The sequence below is a fragment of the Equus quagga genome, chromosome 6, assembly GCF_021613505.1.
Source record: "Equus quagga isolate Etosha38 chromosome 6, UCLA_HA_Equagga_1.0, whole genome shotgun sequence".
Classification (NCBI taxonomy): Eukaryota; Metazoa; Chordata; class Mammalia; order Perissodactyla; family Equidae; genus Equus; species Equus quagga.
In genome coordinates, this window is record NC_060272.1 from 65,714,016 (window position 1) to 65,737,957 (window position 23,942).

General features: G+C 36.6%; 1 protein-coding gene across 4 annotated transcripts in view; it reads left to right on the forward strand.

Annotated features, from left to right (window-relative positions):
• The window catches only part of TRPC4 (transient receptor potential cation channel subfamily C member 4), a 206,894-nt gene that overhangs the window by 129,988 nt on the left and 52,964 nt on the right, over window positions 1-23,942 (forward strand). The window lies entirely within an intron of this gene.

Sequence of the window (23,942 nt, forward strand, 5' to 3'; positions counted from 1 at the left end):
GATAGAAGGTAAACTACACAAAGACAGTTTTTTCTTTTTTTTGGTTCGTTGCAAAATCCGAGAGTCTAGGATACAACCTAGATCCTGAGAGATGGCTAAATATGTTCATTGAATTAATCTACATGAGCACATTATTTAACTTTACCATTGTTGTTCTCTTACTGAAATGATGTTATTGGAAAACAATAACTCAGAAAAATAGCAGCAACAAAATACAGGACGTTAACTGTTTTTTTTAAGAGCACTAATATCATGTTTAGAAATCTCTTCTTTAAGCATTTTTTGAGGCTTTGTGTTGGTGGCACTGCTTTATACTTCATTATTGTGGGCAATATCTTAAATCTGGACTATTTTACCATATTTTAATATAATATTAATGAACCAAAGTATTTAAAAATGTAGATTTAAATACTTTAAGTTTGTAAAACAGAAGCAGCCCTCTGTTCTAAAACCATTTTCTGGTATCTTCATGTATTAGCTGTTCACTTTTTGTGAAAGCCTCCAGTATAAACCATCTTAAATCTCTAAATCATGGTAATTCACTAATGACAAGTAAATTCTATTATCAATTTTGAAAGTTGTTCTTGAGCCTGTTTCTCCCTTTGATAGCTCCCTGTAAAACCTCGTGAATATGAAATATTGTCATGGAAATAAGCTGTTATCTCCCGGGCAGCCTCAGTTCTGACGTTTTTGTTTTCCACCCACGTGTATTATTATACTCCCATCGTAAGCCTTCACGTCAAAGAGTTAAACAAGTGCACGTGTGTATGAATATATATTAGTCTATGATATTTTACCATTCTTTGCACCAAACTTCTCTTCCACTGCAGTCTTCTGTATGAATCTAAAAAAACTCACAAAACTTAGATGTACCCAAGAGAAATAACTATGAGGAAAACAAACTCACAGAGGACAATTTAAAAATAATTTTTTTCCAGCTTCCTAGTTTAAAAATATCATGCTTGTTGAGACTTGCAATGATTAAAAATAGCAGTTAAGTAGAGAGATTGTGTTTTCTTAAGATCTGTTTATCTGAGATTTTATGTCAAAAATATTTAAGAATCAGCATTCATATTTCACCTCTAATGTCTTATAAATCCTCAAGGTAAACCACTCCCCCGTCAGCCCCACCACCACATATACCCAGTGTTAACCACTTCTTGAATGTGCTGTGTAGATTCAGTTAGTATTAACCACCTCCTGAATATGCTACATAGACAGAGTCAGTATTAACTACTTTCTTAATATGCTATGTAGTTCAGAGTTCAACTTCATTTTGAAAAAGAATAATGCAGTTTAGAAGTTTTCCTATACAAAACTTGGCAGGAAACTCAAAACCAGTGTTCTTTTCATGAACTATCCATTATTGGTCAGTGTATGGTTAAGAAATCCTTGCTTATGAAATGTTGGTATGAAATAGAAATGTAAATTGAAATGAATAGTTTTATGGTTACTTGACTTCTAACTTTATGACTCAAAGTTTAACTTCAATTTAGTAATTAGAGGCTTTACTAAGAATTTTTAATAGTAAGATAGAGATGTATCTCTACACTTTTACTCAGGAGGGCCACCATTTAATCAAATATAGTCACCAATTTAAATTTTTTCTAGTTCTTTTTCTTCTAAACTGGGAAGTACTCATTCTTTAAAGAACTTATTCATCCTCCTACTTGTAATTCTTATATTTTTTTCATATGTAAAATCTCCTTGGACACTGAGGGTAAAGTGATGGCCCAAACATTGCCACATCTGAGAGACAGTGCAGGAAGTCACTGCAACCACGGAAGGGCTTTCTGTTGGAAAAAAATTTACAATACTTTTAATAATATTTGTTCTCTGCCTTTGATTCACAAACCAAAAGAGAAAACAATTTTTATGTTCCTCTTTTCTTTAAAATACAGGCAAGCACACGTAAATGATATATTTAATTCTAGCAAAGGTTTATCAAGTTGAAAGGCTCTTAAAGACATGCCAAAAGCCTATATGTAAAAAATTAATAGGATGCCTAAGGCATGCCCTTGGCTCCCAAGAAGGAGTGGGGCATGCAGGCACACGGCCACGGCTTCTCTGAATTACTTGATTGTTTCTCTTCCGGGTTGGCAGGAATGGTTCCTAGCCAGCAACTCAATTCTTGCCACAGTCAAACCTCCACAGACTGTTACAGGAAAAGAGAGAAAGACAGTTTTTCATAATTGCCAATTCTGGATGATTACCAAGATCACATTTCATTGGGCAGATTTCTTAAGTGTCTTGTGTGACAAAACTGCCTATGATGTGATGATCCAATGAATAATAATTTTTATAAGGTCAGATTCAAGGCTTGGAGTAACACATGATTGAACTTAGCGAACCCACTTCTCTCATTACAGAGTTGCAAGTGAATATAGAAATATTTGCAAATTGCTTTGAGCTGTGTAATGTCTCAATGCAGATACGTGCATTGGGAAGGGAGGGCGGGAAGAAGGAAAGAACTAATAATATTTTTGCACCTGGTACTGTGATAAGCGCTTTTTATACTTTGTCTCATTTTATTCTTTTTTTAAAAAAGTAGCTATTTTTATAATCTTCATTTTGAAGACATTCATTTCTGACTCTGGAGCCTATAACTTCATATGATACCACATTATTTTCTCTATGAAACAGAGGATTCCTGTATTCATTTGCTACTATTCAACCCAAGATAAAAGGAGTTCCTATGTTTGTTTCCTTATAGGTCTATGCACAGGTGATATGCACGTTTAGCCTGCAAATAGCATATCTCTCTCCACTTTGAGAACAGCAGGTGGCTCATGCTATACTGTCCAGCCGTATTCAGGCAAAAATCTCAGAAAAAAGGTGGACAAGTCCAGAAATTAGATATAGATAAGTGCTTTCAGGTTTAGAGCATGGGACCCCTGCAAATTCGCCGGCATGCTGAGAACTAGTTTAGGGAAGGAGAGATAAGAATCACATTACTTTCACTGATTTATTTATACTTGCATACATGTATTTATCAATCATTCATAAACAAATATATTTGTACACCTACATGTGCCAGGCATTGTTTGGCATTGGGATCGCAGAGGTGAATATGACAAGTATAGCTCTTGTCCTTATGTAACTAGTGGTCTAGCGGGAAAAAATAGTATAAAACAATAACTACCCAAATAAGTGTATTAGTGCGACCTTTAAAAAGTATAACGAAGGAGAATATCAGAAGCTTTGTAACAATGCCAGTAGGCATTGAACTGGTCTTGATGTTCCAGGCAGACTGAGGAATGGGAGATAAAGAGGTAGAGGAGAGGTGGGGGTATAGATAGCATTGCAGACAAAGGGAGCATCCTGTGGGGTGATTCTATGGAGGGGAGAGACCCGTGGGGCTGGAGTACGGAGGACAGTAGGGCGACGGGTGTGAGAAATTCTGGAGAATGGTAGGCGGGAGCCAGATCAGGCATGTCCTCATTAAGAATTTTAGTTTTCATCCTAAAAGCTGCAAGAAGCTTTTAAAAGGCTTAAGCGGCAAAGTGCCATGATTAAATTTGTGTTTTGAAAAGATCGCTTTAGGTGCCGTGTTTAGAACAGAGTGGGGAAAATAACTAAAATGTTTCAGACAAGAAATGATGGTAGCTTGGGCAAGAGTGATGAGAGGAGGGAGTGAAAAATATAAGATGCAGGAAAAATCATCCTTCTCAGTGATTGCTTGAAGATGTGGAGTCAGGAAAAGAACGCATAGGGGTGAATCTGGACGCTTCCCATATAAAAGTCGAAATTGAAGTGAGGAATATCCAGATTCTTATTAAATATGATGACTGCTTGGTCGCTGTATTCATCTTCTCGCCTTCCTGAGCACATCTCTCCTTTAGCAGGGGAAATTGCTCCATTAATCCTTGGGATCAATAAGTGATGCTTCCGCTTGACCTTCCAGAGTTTCTGCCCTGTCTGGAAAGTTTGAGAAAAGCTAAACTAAACCAAACTACAAAACAAAGCATTCAAGCTTTTTTTTTTTTTTCCATCTGGCTTGTCTTTTTCTTCCCCTGATATATGTCCAGGCCGCTACATCTTATCCCGCATAAAATTACTATTCTCCCTCAAATCCTTTAAGCTTGAGACATGCTTTTAATTCTTTTTAGAAACACCAAGTAAGACTTGGAAGATAGGCAATAGAAATACTCATTTCTCTTTGGAAGGGCCATTTTTTCCTTCAAGGTTGTTTGTCGTATAGATCATGAGAAACAGAATCTACAACAATCTCAAGGACTCATAAGATCAGGGGGAAAAAAAGAAAAGCCCTCGTAACTGCAAAGCCAGTACTTTAGAATGGAGCGCTTAGCTTTTATTTCATCCAATTTTTAGAGCTTGATTAAACAAGTATTATTGATTTTATGTCTTTCGTTGTCTACATAAAAGAATGCAAAATGGTATAAAGTGATGTTGGTGATACCACCAGCATCCAAAATCTGTAATTACTGAGTTGGGCTTAGACCTGTGCGATTTTGACTTCATTTTGGGGTTGACTTCAGTCCCGAGCCTGCCACTGACCCGGCAGTCCCAATCAGCCCCACATCTGATAGGGAGCCAGCTCTGCCTCTGCCGCAAACCAGTATTGAGGCCCTGGAAAATTCATCTGACCTCCATGGACCTCAATTTCATGGTTTTAAAATGAAGAAGTGAGGCTTGATGATTTTTGAAGGACCTTCCACCTCTGACTTTTTAAGAAGAACAAATCTTGGTAAGTCTGACACAGTGTGTGCATGTGGGAGCCTGTGGGTATTTTCTTTTTTCAACTTTTTCAATCATATGCATCATAAATGTTAGAAACAAACCTCTTGTATTTCTTTCTCTTTTGAGAAATAAAAGCAAATAATTAATAAGCCAGGTGTTTGAAATTTTGAGATCCCAGGCATTTGAGATGTTTGCTAATGTGCAGGCCATATCTTTCAACCCCTCCCTTCCATTTCAGTCTCTCACCCATCTCTAGAGACACCTCTTCCAGGGCCATTAGGTTCTCCAAATCTCCCTTCGGTAGAAACTCTCCCAGGCCAACCCATTGAAGAAGTGCTCCAAAATCAAAACTGAACAGCCTGCTCCTACTCTGAAAGATAATCTTTGCAAGAAGGAAAGTAATCTGACTTCCTCTTAAAATTATTGCTTGCAAAGATGTCGCAGACTGATAGACTGAACTACTCCTGTGTTATTTACATTTTAAAATAGGAACTATCAACACCAGTGGATTCCTTACTGATTGGGTGGCAATGAAAAGTGTGTGGGAGCAGGTCTCATTTCCTAGGCAGGGCTGTCTGCCTCCAAAGGACTTCCTAAGAACAGAAGGCTGGGACTGCAGGCTCCATTTCTGCAATCTTACAGATCCTCATTATCTAGTTTCTTCTGATCACTATAAGGGAGGGACACTCTAAAGCGGAGAGAGGAGTGCAAATTCCCTGCACTAGGTAGCATTGGGGAGCTAGGGCAAGAAGTGTGGGAATCATTCAATTTAGTTGACTGCTTGCTAGTCACGCTTAGAGGAGGGTAGCCAGGGAAATAGGTACAGTTACTCCTTTCTGAAATAAATTTTTTATTAATAGCCACTGAAACAACAGAATTACTCTTCTCCACATACAGTACTCATGACTCTTTTTGAGATTTCTTTTGAATTTTCAAAAGATATCTATTAGTCTCTATAATTTGAAAAACTCTAGATCTGTGTGGTCTATAGAGTAGCCACCAGCCACATGAGGCAATTAAGCCCTTGAAATGTAGTTTGTCAAAAGTGAAGTGTGATCTAAGTGTCAAATACACACCAGATGGCCAAGATGTGATACAAAAGAAGAAAATGAAAAATATCTCATTAATAAGTTTTACATTGCTTATACCTCACAATATGATAGGTTGGATTAAATGAAATCTATTATTAAAATTAATTTCATCTGTTTCTATTTTCCTTTTTGTAAGTGTATTTATTAGAAAATTTTAAATTACGCATATGGCTCATGATGTATGTCTTGGAACAGCGCTACATTAGACTGAGGAAAGGAAATGTGTATATTTTACTGGACAAGGTAAATAAGCCACGCATTTAAGGTGAACCATATGTAAAGAAATACAGGAGGTGACTCAGCTTAAATCTCTTCATAAACTATCAATTTCTTTCTTAAATATGTTTGTTACATCTTACAGTGAGACTCATATTCTGAATGGGAGGGAAAATAATCAAAGTGGACTTTAAATTGATCAACATTTTGGTGATTCACTTATTCTGGGAACTCAATCCTCAAAAAAAAAAAAAAAGGAAAACATATGTTACAGAATTTAGTAATCTTTAAACTAGAATCAGAGATTTATTTCCATAACTAATTAATGAACTGCTTCAAACTGAATAAAGTTACAATATGATCATCTTTGCACCATTTGTACCACACCTAACATTTTCAAAGTGCAGTTGCTTACACTATAAATTCTTAGAATATTCTTCTGTTTGAAATAACTGTTACTATGATCATCCATTTAATATGATATTAAAATAATTATCTTTATTTGTGGATTTGCACAATGCTAACAAAAGAAGGTTTACAAAATGAGCAGCAATAATAGATCTCTAGTAAAAAGCACATATCTTTTAAGAAAAGGTGTTTAGTGCTGTTTTGTCTAAACTGATTCAGTGTGACCTTTTAGAACACTGACTTGAGAATTCATATATTCAACAGACTTTGGTTTACTGTTATTATGTGAAAAGGATTTTTAAATAAAATCTCATTTTGGAGAATAAAATCAACTTTTCCCTAATATAAGAGAAAATAGCTAATTAGACATCTTACAGCATTGCATAGACCCTAGAAATTTACTTCTCGATAGGTTACTTTGATATAAAAGTCATAGTCTATCTTTCTCTTCAAAAATTCTGTCTTCATCTCCTTTAGTCCTGCTGTAGACTGAATATTTGTGTCACCCCTACAATTCACATGTTGAAACCTAAACCCCCAAGGTATTTGGAGGTAGGGTCTTCGGTAGGTGATTAGGCCATGAGGATGAAGCCCTCATGAATAGGATTAGTGTCCTTATAAAAGAGGCCCCAGAGAAATCCCTTCTCTCCTCTGCCATGTGAAGTTACAGGGAAAAGATGGCTGTCTATGAACCAGGAACTGGGCTCTTATCCGACACTGAATCTGCTGGCATCTCCATCTTGGACTTCTCAGTCTCCAGAACTGTGAAAAATAAATGTCTGTCATTTATAAGCCACACAGTCTTTGATGTTCTGTTGTAGCAGCCCAAAAGGGTGGAGGCAGTTCCCTTGTTAATTGAGAATCTATAATAAAATTGATGGCCAGATATCTTCAGTCATACAGATCCTATACCTTAGAGGTAAGAGAGATTCAAGACCCATGAAGAAGGTTAGTCATCAGTTGAAGTTTTTTTCTAGCAGGAGAAGGGATGAATGACGTAATTGGTAAGTAGGCTGTACCCACTAAACAGTATATTTAGCTCGGAAACAAATCATATGATATTTGTAGTTCTATGCTGTGCCCTTCTCTTTGATGTGAAAACAATTAATCCCATACCAAAGCTGTAAAATTAATTCTACCACAGTTGAAAAATAGGAATGAGAAAATTTTACCAAGTACTTTTTCTTGGGAGTGGAAGTAGTAACTAACTCCCTCAAAATCTGAAAAATGTAAATAAGCAACTCCTTCTAAAACTAAAACCAGAAGCCAAAAAAGCAAGTTTTGTGCATTTTTTGGTTTATTTTATTCTTCAAGCATTGCTTATTAAAACACAGTCACAATCAACATTTGTTTTTACTGATACTGCAAGTCTTATACATAAGCCCGGGATCAATGTTTTATCTCAATGTTTACGTAAACCAGGAGAGTACAAGTCTAATAATCCAGGAACACTCAGAAATCAGTAATTAATTTACAACAGGATTAAAGTATATGTTCCTTTTCCATATCTCATGGTCATGGTTATTTATTGAGACAGTAATTTTCTTCTTAATTCTTAGGACAGAGTGTTAAAGCCAGTTATATAATGTGCCATATATCTTTGACTTCTTTTAGAAACAAGATCTTATTGTATACATTTCTTTCTTTAGCTTTCAGCCATATGCATAGACTTGGCCCTTTCTTCCAGGCTACATAGCAGTATTAAAGCCATAAAATAACCTAGGCACAATTTTGAAAGCTGTAGATAGTTTGTCTTTCTACTGTTGTCTTTCATATAGTTATTCATTTACTCTAAAAAGATTTCTCAAGAATCTTCTTTGTACCTGAAACTCTGCAAAGCATTATAGATGCAGAGATAAATAATATCAAGTTGCTATGGGGGTATACAGAGATAAATATGGCGATAAAGTTAATTATAATGTTATGTGTTACAATCGATGCTGATATGTGTATATAGAGAGAAAACCCACCACTGTGAAGGATGTTTCTGGAAAACTTTCTCAGAATGAAAACCAGCCAGGGAAGAAGAAGATGGCATGGTTGGAGAGGCTGAATAAGGAGGAGGCATTGTTGGGACAGGGGACTACTGGGGCTTAGAATGTGTGTACAAAGGGAGGAAAGGTGAATGATGAAAGGAGATATAATTTCTCATTCTTCAGTTGCTTCACATACAAAGTTTTGCCTTCTCCACTTAATTAGCAATTCTACAATGATTATTGATTACCAATAGAATTATTATTAAATATTAAATCTATACTCTTCACAAGGACAAGACTTTCTATATGTTATACTTATTTGACATCTCTTCAATGTGATTGACAGATCTTTATGACATTTTAAATTTCCTTCAAATCTGAGTATTGGGCAGCATCTGGATGCTGATATTTAGTACCAGAAGATATCATTACCTCTTAGCTCATGCGGGAATGTTCCAAATCCTCAACTCAGAAAATATTTTTAGCCTTTAAACATTTGGCTACCTTTTGAGGTCAATACTGCAGTGACACTGTGAAAAACTACCTCTAAAGAGACTCCACGTCGTTACATCCCCACACTTTTCTGTCTTCACAGTATCCTGGGATGGAAAATTTGCTTTTGGATTTGGCTTCAGTTGGAGGAGGACATTCCTTTCCTGAGCAGACTTGTAACTTGTACAGACATGACAAGATTATTGTGGTAAAAATGAAATAGTGAGAATATGTCAATCCCAAGAAATTATGTCATAAAGCCTCCTCTAGCCCTTTGCTAAATGAGAAATCTGTTTTCAGCCTGCTGAGAAGGTAGCGATTATTTGGATGCCATTTATTTATATGGAGAAAGAAAAAGAAAATTTCTTTGCCACTCTTTGGGGCTTTAGCTTTTTCACTTTCAAGTAAGTGAATAAATGATGACTGGAAATTAGGACTTTAAATCTAAATATTATATGTTTTAGAGACTCTCACTCACTATGCCTGAATTCTGGGAGCAGATATGAAAATATTCCCTATTGTGACTTTTGAATTCCTTTCAGATGAGGGAATGAGGTGTCTACCAAAGTACCCAGAAAATGTATCATGGTCTTACTGAATTTAGTAAAAGAACATAAGTTCAAACTGTCTTTAGCTTTCAAAAATATTTTGGGTAAAGTAAAATTATCCTGAGAGAAATATAAGTAAATATTTTGACTACATTTCGCATATGTATGATGCACCAAAAATTGTGTTATAAATGTTTGGAGGAGGTTAAATAGTTACGCAGAGTTGGCCACAATATGTCTACATGATATGAAGCAGACAGGTTCTGCTTGCTATCAAGTGAACTTCCTAACACTAGAGAGAATTCAGCAAGAAACTCTTGAGCATTTGTGAACCTTCTCATAACTTTCGTTTATTTCTATTTTAAGTCTAGTCACCAAAGAAAGAGAGGCATTCTGTGTAAATATGATTATCTTTATCACTGCTAAGACTGGAACTCTATTTAAATTTACTATCAAATATGAAGCCTCTTTTATGTTTAAACCAAGAAATCTAATCCCTGTTTTAGGACAGAGAGGGTGCTGGCGTTGAAGGTTGAGGACATGAAGACTTCTTGCCCTTCCTCCTCCCAGAGTCAGTATAGGTGAGGAGACTCAGACCCAAGACAGGAGCAATGGGAAGAACCCAGGGTGGAAAGAACCTGGGGAGAACCCAGGTTCCATCAGTTCTTGGACCTAAATCTCTGACATTTACTACCTTTTAACATTTTTCATATGCAAATGAAAATTGAGGTGAATCCAATTACTGTAATTTTGTATGAATTCTTTTCATCTCATAATCAGATCATTGCCAGTTAAATATAAGCAGTTCTAGAGAGATAGTCTTCATTCTGCTGCTAGGAAAGTAGATAAGCAATTTTAGGTATCCCAGAGTAGCAGAAGGGTTACAAATTGTCGGATTACTGCCCATAGGATTCCCTGAATTATACTGTGGTGGTCATGGTGGGGGTGGCGGGGGCAGAGGTTGGAATGGATACTAATGCAGGCATAGGAAACTTAATAGAAATTAAACTATTTCTATACACTGGGCTTGTTATAGAATTTGCCTTGGACTTTGGAGTCAGATTATGTATGCATGACTGATGCCTAAACACTCCACTCACATCTTGTGATATTTAAACATAACTACTGAAAATCTTTTAGAGACAATCCATAATTTACAAACAGATTGTATTACAGAAGCTTATAATTTGATGAAGTGAAATATGGGGATATATTTATCTTTTGGAACAGAGTGATACTGAGTATTGAGAATTTCAGTTCAAAACATACAAATTGCTTTAACCTGTCAATATATGTTTTCTGATATACTTTGATAATAACATTAGAGAACAAAACTTTGAATCTATTTCTAAAGTGTTTCAATTTTATACGAGTAGTGAACAATATCTATCCTCTGTATAGAGATTAAACGTGATAAAAAATATTTGTAATTTATATATATGCATTTTTAACATCATGTTTTCCTGGTATTTTACACTGGATTTTTCTTGCCAATGTTTGGATATCATGAACAGTTTTATATTCAAGGAAACAAGCTCCTTGAGATTGCTTTATCTCTTTTTTTTGTTTGTTTTTTTACATTTTTCATCAGACATGCATATCTCTGGTTGTACAAAAGAGCAAGGTAGAAGAAAGAATACTATTATTATTATTTTTTTTAAAGCAGTGTTGACAGGATTCAAGACTACTGAAGACTGCGTTTGCCACTTCCAGGTCTTGCCCCTCTTTCATTGATTCTTGTGGAATTGAACTGCATGTCTCTGAAGTGCGTTTCATTGACAACTACTTGAAATACACTGCCTCTCTGCTCCTTGTAAAGATGTATTTTCCAGGAGGAATTTGATTTTCAATAGTTTCTAAACCCTGACATCTAACTTGGACGGAGGCAGCCTTCTCACCCCACACTCAAGCTACACAGTGGATCTCTTAGGAAGCTGCCTGGACTATTTCACATTACAATATGGAGGAGAAAAGCAGCTAATATTGTAATTTCTGAAAATAAACACAACAATATAAGGTACTCTCTTTCCTAGTGCTGAGTTTAATGACTTCAACTAGGCTTTTCTGTGAAAATTACATGAGTGGTAAGTGCCTGATTAAATGGACACATAAGCCTTGAGCTATGTTCAGCAGCTAATTCAGTTGAGTAAACATTCATTGACATCTTAATGCCAGGCACTGGTGCCAGGGATCAAGTGATGAAAAATGTGGTACCCTTTCAAATATCTCACTATAACTCATAATTAATATGTGGTAGAGAAAGGCAGTAAGTGCAATCGTGACTGTATGTTTAAGGTACAATATTAGTACAGGGAAAAAGAACAATTGACTCTAGCAGTGACCAAGAGAATTAGAAACTGAGTTGGAGGGCCAATAGGAATTCTGCATGAGAACATGGGAGATGGATAATTCCAGACAGAAGTATCAGCATATGCAAACCTACATAGTAAGAAAGACTCAGATGTGATCAGGGGAGGAAAGGCTGGGTCAAAGTAGAGGAGCTAAGGCTGGGGAAATGTGGTCAGGGTAAAGAAGCTAAGGGCCCTGTAGGCTTTCATAAACCTGGAAGTTCCTGCTGGAGACCATGAAGTAACAATACAGACTTCTACTGAGAAAGAGACACAGTTACTTTTCTTGCAAGGTCCACCACCTCAGCAGTATGGTGCATAGGCTAGAAGAAGAAGAACTCAGAGGCTAGTAGACTTGGGCAGAAAGTAGACTATTTTCCTAGTTTAAGCCTGAAATAATGACATTTGATATTATGATACTATCTCATGACAATCTGAACTAGGGAATGGTATTGAAATAAAATAGGAAATGAATACAAGAGAAAGTTAAGAGACTGACTTGCAAAGATTGGTAACAGATTAAAGGTAGACCATTCTGAATGTTCTGTGGCACTAGCAAAATAGGGACAACCATTTGTAAACAACTTTATTAAGATAAAATTGTCATACAATAAACTGCACCTATTTAAAGTGAATACTTCGGTAAGTTTTCATAATATGTATACACTTGCGAAAATATCACCACAATTAAAATAGTGAACATACCTATTCCCCCACAGGTTTCCTTATAACCTTTCTCTGCATATCTGTGCCCCTTCTCAGGTAACTGGTGATCTGCTTTCTGTCACTGTAGATTAGTTCCCATTTTCTAGAGTTTATGCAAATGGAATTATGCACCATGTGCTCTTTTTCCTTCCAGCTTCTTTCGTTCAACATAATTATTTTGAGATTCCACCATGTGAATCCGTCAATAGTGCTTCCTTTCTTATTACTGAGTAATCTTCTATGGTATGGATATACCACATTTTGTTTACCCATTCACTGGTTGATGGAAATTTGAATTGTTCTTGTTTTTGGCTATTAAAAACAAAGCCACTATGACATTTGTATGCAAGTTATTGTATGGACATATGCTTTCTTTTCTTTTGATAATTCCTGGGATTGGAATGGGTTCACCACATGGTAGGTGTGTGTATAATTTTTTTTTAAAAAGCTGTGAACTGTTTTCTAAAGTAGTTGACCATTTACATTTTGATGGGCAATGTATGAGAGTTCTAGTTTCTCCAATTCCTACCAACACATATCATGGATAGCGTTTTTTACTTTAGCCATTCTAATAGGTTTGTAGTGTTATTGTGGTTTTAATTTGCATTTCCCTAATGACTAACGATGTTGAGCATCTTTCACCTGCTTATTTAGCAGCAGGATGTCTTTTGATGGTATCTGTTCAAATCTTGGGCCCATTCTTTTAATTTGGGTTGTTTGTTTTTTGTTGTTGTGTTTAGATAGCTGAATTATATGAGGTCAGAGGGAATTAGAGTTAAACAACATAGGTTTTTGATGCCAGGGACTCTCTAGATCTTACCTACTTAGGCCATGACTGGATAGAGAGGAGTTCATGTCTCATTGGGGGGATGGTGTATCAATAAGCAATATAATGTATACAGTTGGATAAGCAGTGTTATAGTCCAAAATAATGAATTGTGAGCTATTTGAGTTTATGCATCTGTGTGACTATCCAGTGGTAATTTTCCAATAGAAAAAAATATGCTAATAATTGAATAATTGGAAGATGATAAAATCAGGCAAAACTATAGGTAGTCAAAGTCTTTCTTATGTTGGAGATTCTTATTACACACTCCCATCTCAGATGTCCTTCTCTCAGATCTTCAGTATCCATAGATTTCCCCTGCATCCTTGGGGTTCTTCAGCGAGGGTATAGTACTGCACTGGATCAAGATTTCATGCCTCTAATTTTTCCAGCCACCAAAGCTGTATTTTTTTAATCCCATTTTGTGAAAGCTCTGTCTCAACCAGGTGACAACTGTGTATGTGCTTAACGAACTTGCTTACCTAAACAATGTAACATGTTATGCGACTTAAATACACACATCTCCAGAAAGTCCTTAGGAAGAAGGTTTAACTACAGCAGCAGAATGATATGGGAGATGGCTTTATTTATATGACTTTTTTTCAGATAATCTTAAACTTGCATCACGTGGATAGCTGACTCGCTATCTGTAGAGGCCCCTCATTTTGTAATTTTATTGATAATTCTCTCTTCTTTATTTCTTCTTACTCATTACCATTTATCATAAATCCTTGTGAGAAAGTAAGGAAATAGGGAAATAGAATGGAGTGAGGAGAGGGAGGAAAATGGAACATGAAGTGAAAGACAGAGATCCAAGACCACAATCCACAACTGCAATATTTCTTCAATTCATCCAGAACATTGGTTGCTAATATATATGGGCTAACAATCATATCTAAAAAGATAATGGTTACAACACAGAGTTATCTGGGTTTTTAAAAATTATTTATGGACTTGAAATATATTGTAGCATTCAAAATAGAAAATTTTATGTAAATTATAGAACCAAAAGCCATACACTAAGCAACTACTAGAAAATGAGTAATTATGAAGGTATGGTTTGAATTATGTCCCCCCAAAAGATATACTAAAGTCCTAAACCCCAGTACCTCAAAAATTGAACTTATTTGGAAAAAGGGTCACTGCAGATGAAATTAGTTAAGTTTAGTTCATATTGGAGTAAAATAGGCCCTTAATCCAATGTGACTAGTGTCCTTATGAGGAAAGAGGAGATGATGTAAGTGAGGCACACAGGGAGAATTCCATGTGTGTGACAACAGAGAGAGAGTCAGAATATGCAGCTATAAACCAAAGAATGCCAAGGATTGACAGCCACTACCGGAAGGCAGGACAAAACAAAGAAGGATTCCACGCAGAGTCTGAGACAGAGCATGGCCTGTCAACACCTTGAATTTGGACTTCAAGTCTCCAGAACTGTGGGATAATACATTTTTGTTAATTTAAGTCACCATGTTTGCAGTACTCTGTCATGGTAGCCTTAGGAAACTAACACAATGAGCAAGTATGTTTTAAGAAAACCTCAGAGATCATATGGAAATATAGTTTATATACAAAAACTTTCAATATTCAGAAGGATAGCAGTATCTTGGTTTAGAACAATAATCAGTGAAGTTCTTAGCTGCACTATGAGGTCCAGGTTGAGTTCCTTTGACGAATTCCTGTTGAGGGTTGCAGGTCCACAATTTCAGTAACTAATATCCTCATGAACAATAGTTTATTCCTTATTTCGGGTCATTCTTCACACATGCCTTACAATCTGTCTTTACACATTGGGTTATGCATTAACTCAGGGAGCTATCATAAGGTTACACAGACCAGGACATGAACAAGCAACACCTGTACTCATGGCAAGTGGCGATCCTGAAAAACACAATGAAGGAGACGACATGATACATCCTTTGTTGCTTTTGCTTTTGTTTTTGTTTTTTGGTGAGGAATATTGGCCCTGAGCTAACATCTGTTGCCAATCTTTCTCTTTTTGCTTGAAGAAGATTGGCCCTGAGCTAACATCCATGCCATTCTTCCTCTATTTTGTATATGGGACACTGCCACAGCATGGCATGATGAGCAATGTGTCGGTCCAACCCTGGGATCCATTGCAAACCCTGTGCCATGGAAGTGGAGCACACGAACTTTAACCACTACACCACCAGGCTGGCCCCAACATGTCTCGTTTTTAAGGACATAACTTAGGTTGTTTTTTTTAAAAACAAAAAAAGAAAAAGAAAAAAGGAAGCTCATTTTTTAATGATCCTTATGAGAAATTGAGGACCTAGGTTAGAGCTAGGGCAGTGGGGCTGGAAAAAAGGGTCAGCATGAGAGGAACTGCAGACAAACAGGCATGGGTAACAAGTAGATGAGTGAGGGAGGGATAAAGAATGCAAAATGACCCCAAGAATAATTCCCTTTCAACAGACTCTTTACTCTTTATTCTTCTCGGATGTCACAGACTGGCAGAGTTATGTGAATCTGCTTTCTCCTTTTGGCTCTTTTATGTGTTGTTGATGTTCTGCTCTCCCCTCTGTTGCCGTGCAAGTTAGAGCAGACAGCACGAGCTGCAGGAGCAGCCACTGTGTGGGCTCTGCTTGTTCCAAAACACATGACTTTTCTCTCTCCATCTTAAACTAGTTAATTTCACTCCAACCTCAATAAACAGATAATTAACAACTGAGTGTTATTTTTTAGCCCAGAAAATCTGTTAGCCAAGATAGTCTCAGGAACTGTTGTCAGGGAGGCATTAAAGAGTTCAGTGGAAGGAAAAGAGATTAGAAAGGATGAAAGGAAATGATCTTATTCTTGACCCTGAGACTAGAGTTAAAAACTTATCAGTTTATAGGATCTAACACATTTGAAACAAATGTGACCTTCACTTAAATTATTTATGTATATAAATTGTCAGGGTAGAGGGGGAGAGTCTTTTCTGTGATATCAACTGTTGATTCTGAAAAAAAGGTATAAAGAAGACCCTATTTTACAGAGTTTTGTACAATTTAATTTTCTCAGAAATAGCTGGTCTTGATGTTATGTGAAAAGGGTAGGGAAGAGAAAAGGAGAGTGACTATATTCTTTCATCTCATGGGAACAACTAGTATTCATTCCCATTGTGTCTCTCTTTTCCTTTCTAGGTTCGTGTCCTAGTGGAAGAAAGTAAAGCAAGAGTTTATTCCTCAGAAGGAGTCTCTCCAGGAGACTCTGAGTTAAGAGTGGACACCCTTTCTGAACATGCCACTTCTCTGTGCAGAAATTGTTGGTGGCTTATAGAAACACTGGGGAACCAGCCCGTTCAGAGCTGGCTAGAATCATGACCAAACTTTCCTCCATTTTCCATCTACCATTCTCTTATTCAACTACATGATTCAACCAATAAATGGTGGTTCCTTCAAAACTATAATTTTCTGTCTCCACTTCTCCACTTTTAAGAAAGCACCTAGGTAGCCACCTAGAAATGACTGGCATTTTTTTCATCTATTTTCCATAATAGTGTAAAACAGTTCTTCATAGCCGCCCTGAAGAGGATTATTGGTGAATAGATGTAGAATTTATACCAACAGCTGACCTTTGTGATTTTCAGAGAACTAACAATATCTGTTGACTCTACCTTTTCACTACCTATATTGGATTTTGTTTGTTTGACAAGTTCAATAGTTTAATGCATTCGATGTTGAGTTTATCACCTCCCACCTTATTTCCTTTGCCTCTGCATTTTCAACTTCCCATTACTGCCCACTCATCATCCCAGCTCAGTTGCCAAACCAATTTTGAATTTAGGCCCATAAATTATTTAAGAAGTTTAATTCTGCCCCCGCCTCACCAACACTATCAGATGGAGTTTAGTTATCATTTTCTCTTCTGGATGTGTAGACATCAGAAGTGGAGCCCTAGTGATATGCTTGGAGCTATTCCTTGAATCTCAATCTGTAGTTCTGAATTTGACATGCATATCCAAGGAAAATAATGAGAGGTTTTCTGACTGGAGAGAAGATTCTTTGAAAAAGATGGAGCCAGGGCATTTGTTGGCCAAGATAGTTTGCAGCGGACAGAATCTAAAGTTTATCAACTAGTCTTCTTGACTAATCTGAAGCTTTTTAGCCAGCATCTTCTCAGAAATGATTAAATCTTTGTTAATTTTTTATTTTTTAATGAGGCTGACAAAAACTCAATCAACTAGTTATTTTATTGGTATTTTCTTATGCTTGAATTATTATTATTATTTTCTGAATGTAAGTTCCTTGTAAAAATCTTTTAAAACTAATCCCCCATTTTTTGACATTATGTTAATTAAAATTAGGTATACAATATGTAAATATATATAAATAAGTATAACCACAACACTCTGTGATATGCTGAAAGTGAATAATATATTTTGTGTATAAACATAAGTGATTGTATATGTATATGGACACGTGTGTGTATACACATATCCTTGTGTATGCAAATATATATGTGTATATGTGCAGTAATGATAATATCTGGCATTTATTGAACATATATGATCAAGAGACTGCTGTATTTTTTGTGTATTAATTCATTTAATTTTACAAAGACCTTATGAAATAAGTATTTCTATTATCCCCATTTCATAGACCAGGAGAAAGGCACACCGAGAGTTTAATAATTTTTAACATTCATGCAATCAGGAAGCAGCAAATACAGGATCTAAATTCTAGTGGGCTGTTTCCAAAGCTGTCTCCTCTTAAGCCTGATAATATGTAAATATATGAGGACAATATGATTTGCCATTTTACTTTAGGGTTATGATGAGGGCAAATGGTGATACATAGGATAATTATCTGTCACAAACTAGGTATGAGAATTTTATTCTCCTCCTTTGGTCCAGGTTCTGTATCATCTGTTCATGTCTGTCATGTCCACTGTGTCCCAGTCCGTTTCATGCTGGTCTGGGTCCCTTCCTGGCATTCATGCTTATCTAGTGAATTGATCAGCTCTCGTCCTCTGACTGCCATTGCCCCATGTTCAGATTTTCCATCTGCACTAGAGGTCAGTGACTTGGTGGGGATTACTCTTGATATTTTCGTGTTTATGTTACACTGATCTGTACCATAGAACATTTGCTAGATATGTGACTTCTTTGTAACTCCCTTCAAAAGCATCTTTACTCACAGAAATTTGCCTTTTCATGACCTCAATAAGAGGAATGACCTTAAATGAGTAAAGCAAAAAATAGGAAAAAAATTAGAAAAACTGGAAGACTATCCTACATTGCTCAAAAGTCTTTTTCTCTGAGGCAGTGGTTCTTAAAAGTTCGTCCCTGGACCAGCAACGTCGGTGCCACCTGGGAACTTGGTACAAATACAAAGTTTAGGGCCCTATCTCGGTCCTACTGAATCAGAAATGCTGGGGGTATGGGCTGGCCCAGTGGCACAGTGGTTAAGTTCACACATTCCACTTCAGCAGCCCAGGGTTGGCAGGTTCGGATCCCGTGTGTAGACGTGGCACTGCTTGGCAAGCCATGCTGTGGTAGTCATCCCACGTATAAAGTCAAGGAAGACAGGCACAGCTGTTAGCTCAGGGCCACTCTTCCTCACTAAAAAGAGGAGGATTGGCAGCAGATGTTAGCTCGGGGCTAATCTTCCTCAAAAAAAAAAAAAATGCTGCGGGCGAAGTTCAGGAACATGAGTTTTAACAAGCTTCCAAGTGATCCTGTTGCTTACTCAACTCTGAGAACCACCACTCTGTGGCTAGTCCCTATCATCCAAGTTCTCGAACCGTCCACAGCTGGGTTTAGCTTAAAACAAACTCCTGCATACCTGCTCTTACATATGCGTGTGTACACACAAACACACACACACACACACACACACACACACTCCCAGGATTTATAGACATTACAATGTATATTTACATCGGATTAAAACTACGCCTTAGGTGTTTATCAGATAAAATGGAGCTAAAGATAATTTCATTAGATATCAAATCCTTTAAAGCAGTGTTTATCAAATTTTACCATTCATAGGAATCACACTGTTAAATGCAGATCCTTGTTGAGCAGGTCTGAAGTGGGACCTGAGAATCTGCATTGCTTACAAGCTCCCAATTGATGCCAGTGTTACTGGCTTCAGCTCACACTTTGAGCAGCAAGGACTTAGACACAAGCATTGCCTCGATAAACATTTTCATTTATATCCCAAAATATGGCTGCAATTACTCTTTACGCCCTATCTGTAGTATATACACCATTGATTGTAACCCTTCACAAAGGGTAGCTCATCTGAACCTATTTAACTCCATTCTCAAGTTTTTAACATGATATTCTATAAATCTAAATTAAAACACATTCACCTACCAAGTTGTACCTGTTATTTCAGGCTTAACTAACAAATTCCGCTTTCTTTCTTCAATTTCCTCTGATTATTTCATATTGAGCATAATCTCTCCTATACTCTTTACCCCTTTTATAACAAGTCTTAATGCACTGTATTAAGTTACCCAGTCATATGATCAGTCCCCAACATATTTTGAGTTCCCAGAAGACAGATTTATCTGATTCTTACAGATCTTGGTCCTCTCCCCACTTATCTAGCCAATGTCTAATTCATGGATGATGCAGAATGTATTGGCTTAATTAAATTAGGGAGGACCTGGTGAAAATGATGCTTTGATTAGTGAAGTAGGAGGGTCTGGTTAGTTGTGTAGTATGACTGTGCTCCGGGAGACTAGAAGAATTGTTTTACTTAGGAACACAAGCAGAGCTATCTCTAGGAAATAAGAGGAGGCCCAGACAATTAAAGGGCATTGGCAGCTATGAAGGAAGTTAGGGCTGAAGTAGAAGAAAGGTTTTCTCAGCTATGGACGAAAAAATTCCCTGAAGCCCTTCTACCTAAAATAATCCTTAAACCTCACTATTAACGTTACAAAATGAATTGTTGAAAAACACACCTGGGCAGAGGAAATAAAACCCCAAAGGATATATATTATTTTTGAGTTGCTAAAGAATAAATAGTAAGACCAAGAGGAAATTGACATGTATATGAATCTGTGGTCCTTTTTAAGCAAAAGAATCAGGTTGCCCTTATGTAAATCACTATAAAACATTCAATCCAAAAGTTTCAACACTCTTTATAAGCATCCAGCAGTCAATTGAGACTCACATGTAACTATCTGACTTAGTCAAGATGCATAAACTAGCCAGGTTGGTTGTTACCAGAATCTAGATTTTGCTCTTATAGAGAATAAGACTCCAGTCTGAACTTCAGATACACATTTTTAAACTAGAAAAATATGTTGGAAAACTGAAAGGTGAAGAAAGGACAAATGCCAAATAAATCTGATCCATAGTTATTTTAATTATTAGGGCTCCATTAATTTTTGAATCCTCTTCTCCTTACTTTGTCCATATCCAATTAATATTTTAATTCTTCCCTACGTGGTAGTGAGGTTTCTTGTTTGGTTTTGGGTTTTTTTGGTGTTTTGTTTGTTGCTTTTACTTTTCAGCTTTATTCTCATTCTCCTCAACATTTTTTTCTTGGTTTCCTTAATGGTTTTGAGTGTTTTAGTATTTTGAGTAATTATTTTTAAATGGTTAATACTGGATCTCACTTTATTTGTAAAAATGAGATTTGATTCAACAATCTTCACAGTTTCTTCAGTGTTTGGAATTCATGACTCAATGATTTTATAAATAACCATGAGATCAGGCTTTTGAAATGTTTTTAAAGGTTATTGAAAAGTGGGATAGGAAGTTTTTCTTTTTTTACAGAGTATCTTTCATAAATGCATGGCACAAATGTGAATTTGAATGTTTATAATGTTTTAATGTGAATTTTAATGTGACAGCAAGAGTTGTGCTGGAAATGGTCAACAACTGTAGGATGAGACGGGCCTGTCATAAAGTGTGCCTGAAAAGAAACCCCACTTCCGCCAGTGCTGGAATGGTGTGGAAGATGGTAGTTCCTGTGACTCAATGTGCAGTAGAAAAATGCAGCAGAGAAGGCAGGATCTGTGCTCTCAACATGCTGCAGGCAATGTGATGGCCTTTCTGGAGAGGGCTTTGCTGGGATGGACCAGTGGCAGGTGTCAGAAAGACAGGGTGGCCCCGCTCTGAGGGTCTCCTTCAGAGGGGGTTTGGGTTAAGCTGAGTGTTCCTCTAAATAAACTGAGTAAACCAAGAGACAGAGAGTCGAGCGGGCAGGGGGAGGGGAAAAAGAGAGAAAGAAAGGCAGGAAGGAGGGGACAAAGAAGGAACAAAGTACAAAGAAGGAATCATGTAGGAAAATAATCAACTAAAGGAAGGAGGGGACACAGAGATCATTGAAATGTTTTAATGTACTTTAGCAATTAAAGACTCTGAAAAGTCCTGTAATATAAAAGTTTAATTCTTTTACTCCTTAATTTGGTAACTAATTTAACCAAAAAAAAATCAATTTTTCATGGAAAATCTGTTAATTTATGAGATAATGGGATACGATCTGGGGAAAGCTGCTGCAGACATGTAGCCAACAGGTGTAGTAGAAAGAGGGTATAAAACCATTGTGAGAATAGTTATATTTGCAGTGATTCTTAGGAATAGTCTTTGGGCTATTTCAATCCTATGATTAGAATAAATTTGTAGGCAAATACTATCCAAATTTTTGGAAAATACACACACTCATTCCTGCTCTTCATATATAGTCCTGTCTCTATTCTTTGTTTCTGCATAAACCTCACTGTCTGTGTTTAATAAAAAATTGTGTACAGTGTTGGTTTACTAAGCATAGATGTATGCTTTCCAATAATTAAAGAAAAAAGTCTTTTAAGGAAAAGCATTAGTAAAAATTAAGGCTAACCTAGTGCTTGGCAATGGCAAGGATTAAATGATTTTCTTCTTCTAGGTAATTTAACACAGTCTATGTGTGTGTATTAGGCAATGGGAATATTTACCTAGGCAAACTAAAGTGCTCCCAATAAAGTTATTTGCTCAATTGCTCTGGAGTATCCCATGCCCGAATGAGATTTTGGCCAGGAAGGGCAGAGTTTGTTCGTCCTAGAATTTACCCAGACCATGTTGAACAAAGTACATACTTTTCTTTTACTTTTTCTGTGCGTATAAACTGTGTTATTCATACTTCATCCCTTCTAGTGTTTCTTCAATTTGTGAGGATTAGTGAAATTGTAGCAAACGCTTGTTTTATCTTGCATTTTTTGTAGGTTTCTTTAACTCCCTTGTATTAAGACCGTTCAATTGTGCTAAATTCTAATCCTATGAAGAATATTTTGCATGAAAAATAGAAAGAAGATGGTAGCCTATGCTTTGTTTATAAAATGCTGATGGGAAGGATTGTGTGTGTGTGGAGGGGGGACCAACTCTTAAAGAGAAGAGGGCTTGTTAATGACCTGTATCACTATTTGACAGTACTCTGCAGATGTATCAGCAAGAACTCTATTTTGACTTTCAGATACCTGCTTTTGACCAGAATAATAGGCAAGGATTGTGTTAAGAAAGGCTATTCTTTGAATTATAAAATTTAGCTTTACTAATTACAGAGCTTGAAACTTACTTAAATAAATTACTTACAAAGTAATGAAGAGAGCCTCATCATCCCAGTCTTGATAAATGGAGTTTTATTTTGTTGTAGATGCCTTTACTTAACCCATTATTGTAAACTTAATTTATTACATATTTCTTCGCCCATTATGTCCTTTGATGAGGGGGATATCCAAGACAAGGTGAAGAGAAACAGCTGCATGAGAAAACATTCTATGCCCAGTCCACGTGGTTGCACACCTCAACTAACCTCAACTACTGAAGTGCTCTTCTAGTAAATCACCTGTCGCTCCTTTAACTCTCAAACAGCTTTTGGTTTGTGATAATTGAGGCCCTTTCTGTATACCCAGAGATTATTTGCTTGCTTACCCTCAAAAAAGAGTAATGGCAAAGTCTTGCCTAAAGGAGATCCATACAGGCTAAGACTGAAGAAGCAAATGGGAAATACCGAGCAGGAGGGAGTCCTATGAATGGGCCAAGTATCCAGTTTGCTTTTAGGGTAGGCCTATTTTTGGTGCCAACAGAACTTTCCCGAGTCCCTTATAAGGGACTAAAGCTTCTACTACAGTCAAAGCAGCTCATGGGGCATCCCATAAACACACCATATACTTTCTCATCAGTGTATGATCTCTCTCTCCCACCATATCTTGTTATGAATTGCCTTCCCTTCTCCACTCTGCTTTTGCAAATCTGCCTATTCATATCTCAGACACACTGGGAAGCATTCTCGGACCATCCCATCTGGAAGAGAAAACTTCCTCTGAATTTATATAACACTTAGCTGTCGGTCCCAATGAGAAAGGTAGTGTGCAGAAAAAGAAAAATAAGATACTGTACCAGATAGTCCAAAATTTTATCATTTACTAGTCCAAAACTATATCATTTACTAATGAATAAATTTACTGACTTCTTATAATTCCTTCTATCCTCATCCTTAAAATAGAGTAAGGTCTACACTACATCTCAAACTTGTTAGCAGAATAAAATGAGGTCATGTTTGTGAAAAGTTTTGTATATGGTAATTGATTATACTTAGGTAAGGTATTTGTATTATTTCCACCAAATTTAGCTATGATCATTTACATTTTGGTAATCCTAATATGTTTTCATGTATGTTTTTCTTATTGCC